Below are 8,508 nucleotides of genomic sequence, written 5' to 3' on the forward strand. Positions count from 1 at the left end.
GTAAGAGATGTCGATCTCTTTTGTATTAGGATGAGATGGGTGAGCGGCGAGTTGTGAGGCCAAATCTAGTACAGCAGGCATACGATAAATTTCGACTCATCAAGGATAGAATCAATGCAGCTCAGAGCCGACAGAAGAGTTATGCCAACCATCGCCACAGGAATTTGGAGTTCAGTGCGGGTGATCATGTATTTTTGAAGATAGCTCCGTTAAAAGGGGTTATGAGGTTTGGTAGGAATGGTAAACTTAGCCCTAGGTTTATCGGTTCGTTTGAGATTTTAGAGAAAGTGGGGCCGGTGGCCTATAGGCTAGCTTTGCCACCTACACTATTCAGGATGCACGACATATTCCACGTATCTATGTTGAGGAAATATGTCCCAGATCCTTCTAATCAACTATGGTGAGTTAGAGTTCAGTGATTCGCTAGTCTATAAGGAGGTACCAGTGCAAATTCTAGACAGAAAGGAATAAGAACTACGTAATAAGAAGATTTATCTAGTAAAGGTTCTATGGAGGAATCATGCAGTAGAAGAGGCTTCTTAGGAGTTTGAGGAACATATTAGATAGAAATACCCGCTATTATTCCAAGAAGTCCCTACGTGATTAAGAAATGTGTGTGAATATGTAATGCTTCTTTTATAGGTACATGTAATGCTTTAGTTAGTAAGTGATATTTTAGTTTTGGGGGAAATTTTCTTTTGGTATATGTAATCTCCCAGGACTTGAAATGTAACCACGATATTCCTTCGCCATAAGTGAGGGTAAGTAATAAACTAAGTAGACCATTTTGCCTAATAAGAGATGATGAATTATATGAAAAATAAATTTTGAGTACGAAATTTTATAAGGAAATGAGAATGTAATGACCCGAATAATAATGATACTTAAATAATAAAGAGAGAGGGAAATGGAAACAGAAACAGAAGGACGCAGCAGACTTCATTGACGAACGCTTCGCGTTCATTGACGACATTGCACTTTGGGAGTAATAACCGAGGAATTTAGATCAAGGACTCGTCGATGAATATAAGGGATTAGTCGACGAGGATAACATAGGGTCTCGTCGATGAGGGTGAGCTTCGTCGATGAGAAGATACCGAGAGGGGTTTTTGGGCAACTCTAAATTTCGTCGACGAAGGGGAGAGTTCGTCGATGAGGAGCCTTCCTGACCTCATTGATGAGGTGACGTGACTCGTTGACGAAGACTAGTGTATAAATTTCCCGAACTTCATTTTTAAGTAAAATTTTCGGCACAAAACCCTCTCTCTCTCTCTCTCCTCCCTTCAGTTCTCCACCCTTCTTTCTTCGATTTTTGGCCGAATTTCTGCCAGTTTGAGGATCTGAAGCCACCACGACGCTCCTAAAGAAGTTCTATGCATATCTTCCAGAGCGGATCGTCAGTGGAACTCCATTGAAATTTATCCCTGAGTTGAGGTAAGGCTTTTTATTCGAAATTTGATCTTTTCACAGTTGAGGGAAATGATGTACTCGAATAAATATTGAAGTTTAGTTCTAGGAATTATCATTTTCAAGGTACTGCTTAGGGTTTCCTACGGGTGTAAGACCAGTATTATAGAAGGGCTTTTCAGTTACTAGGTAAGGGGATAAATTAAAACAATTATTTTCTTTGAAATTACTATTATTTAATAGTAGAATAATATTTAGAAAGCATGTGATTAGATATGAGTATAATTGAGAAAATGCAAGTTTGGGAAAATACTGCAACTGTACAGGAAATGTGTTTTCAGAACTAAATATATGGTTTCATTCAATTCGTGTGGCAAGAATATTATTTTATAAATATATTATACCATGTTAAGTTAGATTTGAAAAATAAAGCATGTTTTCAAATCTTTTTAGGAATAACATGATAAATGCAGTAAATTATGATTTCAGAATATATGATATGTTCGGCGCAAGGCCATAATTGATGATCGGCGCAAGGCCATAATTATTCATGTTATACAGCGCAAGGCCACATTTATTCATGTTTTTTGACACGAGGCCGTAATTATTATGTTAATATGAGATTCAGAACATGTTATTATTTGATTTACAATAAACAATATATGTTTGTGTACTATATGTTTTCAAAATCCGGGTGTTAGTTTAGTTCAGTTTCAAGAGCACGGTACCATAGCTTATAGATCAGATATCCATGATCAGATTGATACTAACTGCCCCACGAGGGGGTGGGAGATGGATAGTCAATGTGGCTTTTAGTGTAGAGTGTAGATGTCCACCTAGTAGTCTGGACCAGGGTGTGGCAGGCCCATCGTACTTACAGACATTGTTTACTCGGCAGTGGTCGGCTAGCCATTGTCGGGTCTTGCCTTCGGGCTGCACAACCCGTCATGGGGGGTAGTACATGACATTAGCTAGCTATACATCCTGGGTAGTTTTCAGTATTATAGATTATATAAGATAATACATGATTAGTATGATTACTTGGAAGTATGAAATTATATGTTTATCTAACCATATTATGATTTATGCTTTATGCTATGTGAAATGTATGGTATATATATATTACAGCATAAATACTCATATTGCCACACAACTGATTTTAATTTATCTACTTTTACTGAGAGGTGTTTCACCCTAAGTTTAAACTATTTCAGGAAATCCGAAAAGACCGGTGGGTCAAGGCTGCCGCTGAGTGAGTTATGCTTCCCTGCTAGAAGGGTAAGTTCTGATCTAAGATCAGGAGATTTTTGTTATAAGATCCTAGGTTTATTTTTATATTTTGGAGATTGTATATATAAATACAGTATCTTTGGGAACATAGTAGACTCTGGTATTATGTAATTATTAGTTGATGAATGTGATTTACATTTACTGCTGCCTAGGTTCTGCTGTGCATGATAGGTTTCCCCACTACCCACGGGTTCGGGTTGACTATTTTATTTATTATGTTTCATTTTATATTAAGATAAGCAGGTCGTTACATTACCCAACAAAAATTATTTTTAATAAAAGTCCCATTTTGATATGATAAGTAAAAGAATTGGGTTTACCATTACTACACCCCTTCCATCATTTAATGAGAACAACTAAAAATAATTTCTTAAACAATGTTGCAACAGTCGCTTATTAGCACCATTGCATGATCATCTCTTATAAAATTTCCCTTACTTTGCATAATTAGAAATGCAAAATAATATGATTGTGTTTCATTTTTTTTTTCTTTTTTAATGTGTCAATCTTGTTCAAATGCCATAAAAAATCACAACAAGTTAGAGCTTATTTACCCCACAAAAGTGATTTTTAATTAAAGTCCCATTTCGATACGATAACTAAAAGAATTGGGTTTACCATTACTACACCCCTGCTATCATTTAATGGGAATAGCTAAAAATAGTTTCTTAAACAATAATAAAAAAAATTCAATTCTTGAAAAAATTTTCAAAATAATTAATGGTAGATAGACCTTTTGTTGAGTTAAGGCTTTTAAATATTTTTGTATTTGTAATTTTAAATTTGGGTCCACTCCCTAACCTTGACGGTAAAGATGGAGACACATTTAGTGGTTCAATTGTCATGGTGTATATGGGGTAGAGTGTGCAATACTTTGTAAGGATAATGGAACCTATGTTATAAGGCATCTTGTTGTATAACACTTCATGTCTATGAAAGTTATAGCAATACTAGTTGTTGCACACTTTCTTAATTAGTTAGTTGGAACAAAATCACTATTTCACAATATGAACAACTTCTCAACCACTGAGCAGAAATAAAACTAAGGTAGGAAGCAAACATGCATGATTGTAAACAAGAGTGATGTGGTAACTATAAATAATGCAATTCATTAATCACACTTCTGTAGACAACATGTAGTAGGGAAGTAGGTGGGATGTTCAGATTTACAATAATTAGTGAATTTTACAATGATTGATGAGCACTCACCTTCCCCTAAAAATCTTGCTACATATGAGATTCTCAATCTATCACTAAGAAACATCAAGGTGTCCAAAAAGTCCTCCTTATTTCCAATGAGGCATTATCCTATTCAAAAAAATAAAATTACACTTGTATTCACATAATGATTACCAATTCTATGTGCACAAGACAAGGGGTGAGATACAAATATAACGCCTGACCAAGCTTTAGCTCATGCATTAAGCCATTGGAACTACTTGACACATCAAGGTATTCCCTACCTAGAGACATTATATCTTTCTCTTTACTAAAAATCCCTACTACAAAATTATAGCTTGAACATTGGTATTTTTTTTTTTCATGAACCGAATTGAGCTTGGGAAACTGTAACCACTAATAGAACTTGATTTTGTTTTATTCTTTTAAGAAATAAAAGATCTAGTTTGAAAAATAATAATAATAATAATAATGAAGATAGATCTGAATATATAGAAAGGGGAAAAAAATATTTGGACTATGAATGATGAGAATGGGAAATGACTATTTCCCAACAAGGCCTAAAGGAATGGAGTTTCTAAGAAAGAGGAAGAAAAGGTTTATTTATTATATCAAGTTAGCATAAAAATAAAAAAGAGATCTAGGTTGGACACAAAACCCAACTTATTGGAGAAATTTTTTTTTTTATTGATTTTAATGTTCTTTAATATAGTGAAAAAAGATAGAGAGAGATAGAGAGAGAATCCTTGGCCAACGCATCATTTTATGCTAGCTTTAACACATAAAAAGGTTATAAAATTTTAAATCAAGTAATTTTATCTTTAAAATTTGATATTCAAAAAAGTCATAGTGCCAAAATCTAGTTTATGCCACTCCACTTGCCTAGAATGTTAAGTAAAACTAGAGAATAAACAAAATTAAGATTTTAAAAACCTAAACAAAATTGGTTCATGAACTTTCTTGCTTTAGAGAAATTGAACTTTGACTATAATAGGACAAATGAACATAGGTGGTCCAAAGCTCTAAGTTGCCACAGTCTCCTTCCAATTTCTTAGTTTGTTCCTTATCTCTCGTAACCATGATGTTTTTTAGGTTGTTGAAGTGTCATCTCTAGTAGCTCATCCCCACAAAAAAAAAAAAAAAAAAAATGGCATTATAACGCCCATCAATTTTTCTTCATCAAATATAAGCTTCCTTCAACCCAACTATTGCCTAGGTTAGGTCATGCTACAAATGTCACTAATGATTTTTAGGAGAAATAACAGCCTCAATCAAATCCTTCAAATATAGGCAATCTTCGATATCATGTGTGTGATCTCTATGGAGAGACAACTTTTACACTTTATTTAAACATACAAAATTATTTTAAAAAAATAAAAAAAATAAATTTAAAGAAAATGTTGGGAATAGTACTTGAACTATAAAGGGAGGTAATCTAGCAAGGATGACAGGTCACTTCCCTAATGAGACTTGAGGGAAGGAAGTTGAGAAAGAGAAAGATCGATTAGTATTTTAGAAAAGAGAGGCTATTTATTATATAAAGTTAGCATAGGGAGTGCTTTAGGTTAGGAATACAGTCTGCTATTAGAGCTAAGTCTTCTTACTAATTGTAATGTCTCTTGACCTAGTGAAAGCTTTTCTATCAATTTTGTGTGTTTGTGTGTGTGTGTGTGTGTGTGTGTGTGTGTGTATTTGAGATAAATAGATGGATGGATGGATAGATATTTCTATTGATTTTGTGGATTAGCAAGTTCAAACATTTAATCATGGTCAAATTTCCCAAAACTTAATTATAAAACTCCCACTTTGACAACTCATCATTTAATGCTAACTTTAACACACATGAAGGATACAATTTTAAATTTAGTAAATATCAACTTCTAAAAAATTGATATTCAAAAATTTGTAGTGCTAAAATCTAGTAAATGAATCATGTAGATTAATCTTCTATAATTAAAATAAAGGTAGAGCATAAATACAATTACAATTTTAAAAAACTCAATATTCAAAAATAAAATTGATTTAAAAAACCTACATAAAATGAGCTTATGGCCTTTCAAAAATTAGGTCATGAGACATTCATGGTGACAAAATTACTTATTAGCATCATTACATGATCATCTCTTAAAATTTTTTTCCTACTTTGCATAATTAGAAATGCAAATATATATATATATATATATATATATATATATTTTCTTTTTTAATGTCTCAATCTTGTTCAAATGCCATAAAAAAAATCACATGTTAAAGCTTATTTGCCCCCACAAAATTTTCTTTTAATAAAAATCCCATTAAAAAATCACATGTTAGGGAGCTTAATTACCCCACAAAAATTACTTTTAATAAAAATTCCATTTCAATATGATAATTAAAAGAATTGGGTTTACCATTACTACACCCCTTCCATCAGAGAGCAGTTGAAAAATATTTCTTAAATAATAAACTCTTGAAGTTCTGCAAAAAAAAATTTTAAATTAATTAACGTTAGGTAGACATTTTGTTGAATTAAGGCTTTTAAATATTTTTGTATTTGTAATTTTGAATTTGGGTCTTCACCATAACACCAGAAGTCCAAAGACCTAACATGGGATAAGGATCCATACATGTCCTTTCCAAGGCTCCTAAAAGGCATGTAAAATTCCACACCTACAAACATAGGGACAGTTTGGACACACGCAAACTGCTCCAAATATTTGACCCCTGCGATAAATATGTTATAACTAATCCCTTATGCTAGATGTTGACGGAAGCTTTTATGCGAAGAATCTGCTAGCTTATCCTCCATGCACGTTTACAATTTTCAAGACTCCCCACCCTTTCCAAAGCAATGTCCTTGGCACGCCCACATTTGTTCTTCGTGAGCTCTCTCTCTCTCTCTCTCTCTCTCTCAAGAGCCCCTATACTTTCAAAAGTCTTACTATAATTGGACATTGTAACTGTTAAACAGTGAATCCTTGACAGCCCTGTTCATAGGACAGGGTATTTATTTCCAATCAATGAACTTTCATATCCTTCATGCTATTTAACCCAATTTTTCATCAACCACAAGGAGGAGCCTCTCATCATCGCCACCACCACCACCACCACCATCATCATCATCATAGAATCATAATCAGCATTTCTTCTCTGAATGGAACCGCCAAGATCAGAACTGTGTTTCTGAAATTTCAAGCATCATCTCAGTTTCAATTTCAGAACCCCAACCATGCCTTCCTGCCTCAATGGATAGCCAGAAGGATGAAAAACCAGTAGTACTGCAAGAACAAGATGACCACCAGGAGCCGAAAACTGCGAATCCTCATCTCATATTGGATCTAAGCCTCTGCAGCAAGGATTCCGATAGTGGATCGAAGCTGGAACAAAATCTCATTGACTGTTTTGAGATGATTACTTCCCGAAACTCGCCGGAAACTCCTCAGGGCAATGAGGCAGAGCCAAGAGTGTTTTCCTGCAACTACTGCCTAAGAAAATTCTACAGCTCACAGGCACTTGGAGGCCACCAAAATGCACATAAGCGCGAGCGAACACTTGCAAAACGAGGGCAGCGCCTCAGAGAATCCTCGGCAGTCTTCGAAAACTCCCCGAACTCGCTGCTATATCGATACTCCAGCATGGCTTCTCTGCCTCCTCATGGATCTTTCAACAGGTCTCTTGGCATTCAAGCACACTCTATGATCCATAAGCCATCTTTCTTGCCATCCCCAATGGGTTCTTCACAACTATATGGGCAAAAGAGCTGGTCAAGATTGCCAATAGATCAACAACCTGCAGTTGGGAGGCTTGCAGCAGAGAATTATAATGCGGGGACAGCCGTTGGATTGTCATCGAACGGTGGAGTAGCCAGCTCTGAAGGTATGAGAAAGTTCTCTCAGGGTGGTAGTGAGGGTATTGGGGTTGCAAACTGGTGGGAGAGTACCACTGCCCCCCATTTGAAGACTCACCAAGAAGAGCTGCAAAAGTTGGACGTTTCCCTTAAGCTCTGAATGGTTCTTTCCTTGAATTTTTTTAAATAAATAAATAAAATAAATAAATAAAAAAAAAAACCAAAAAGGAAAAAGTGAAAATTGACCCACTTGCAGTTGAAGCAATAGACCATCTACACGTTGCTCCGGGCACAAGCTCAGGTGATAAGGACAAAAGCCAAATAGCCTTGAAAGAGAGGTATGTCTGGGATTCGAATCCTGTCAGTTGAGTGCATATCTACAATTTACATCCTATGCCGACAGAGAGCATCGGCGTAGACAAGATTTGGTGCCGTATCGAGAGATCCAATTTGGCTCATCGGTGGCAAGAGTCCCTCCCTACCAAAAAAAAAAAAAAAAAAGGACCATCTACTGTGTGGATCACTGAGGCAGGTGAAGCCCCTCAGCTCTTCCATCACATTCACCAAAAATTATATTAAAAAAAAAAAAAAGTTACCTTATCACATTATTTTCTTGTATTAAATTGGTAAAATCCTGGTTGCATTGATTTCTTACCTAAGAGAAATCTTGTTGGGGTACACATGATGGTGGGTCGTGAGATGTCCCCAGCCTATCATGTTAGTCATAATTCCTCCTGCTGCATTCCCAAATCAGTGCCTAATATAACTGAAATCCTGTCATTAGGACAGTAACCATGATCTTCGGA

At 35.4% G+C, this 8,508-nt stretch overlaps 1 pseudogene; it reads left to right on the plus strand.

Annotated features, from left to right (window-relative positions):
* Positions 1-7,009: 7,009 nt before the first annotated feature.
* On the plus strand, positions 7,010-7,862 carry LOC131144635 (zinc finger protein 1-like; annotated as a pseudogene).
* Positions 7,863-8,508: the final 646 nt, after the last annotated feature.

Source organism: Malania oleifera, chromosome 12, assembly GCF_029873635.1.
Source record: "Malania oleifera isolate guangnan ecotype guangnan chromosome 12, ASM2987363v1, whole genome shotgun sequence".
NCBI classification, from domain to species: Eukaryota; Viridiplantae; Streptophyta; class Magnoliopsida; order Santalales; family Ximeniaceae; genus Malania; species Malania oleifera.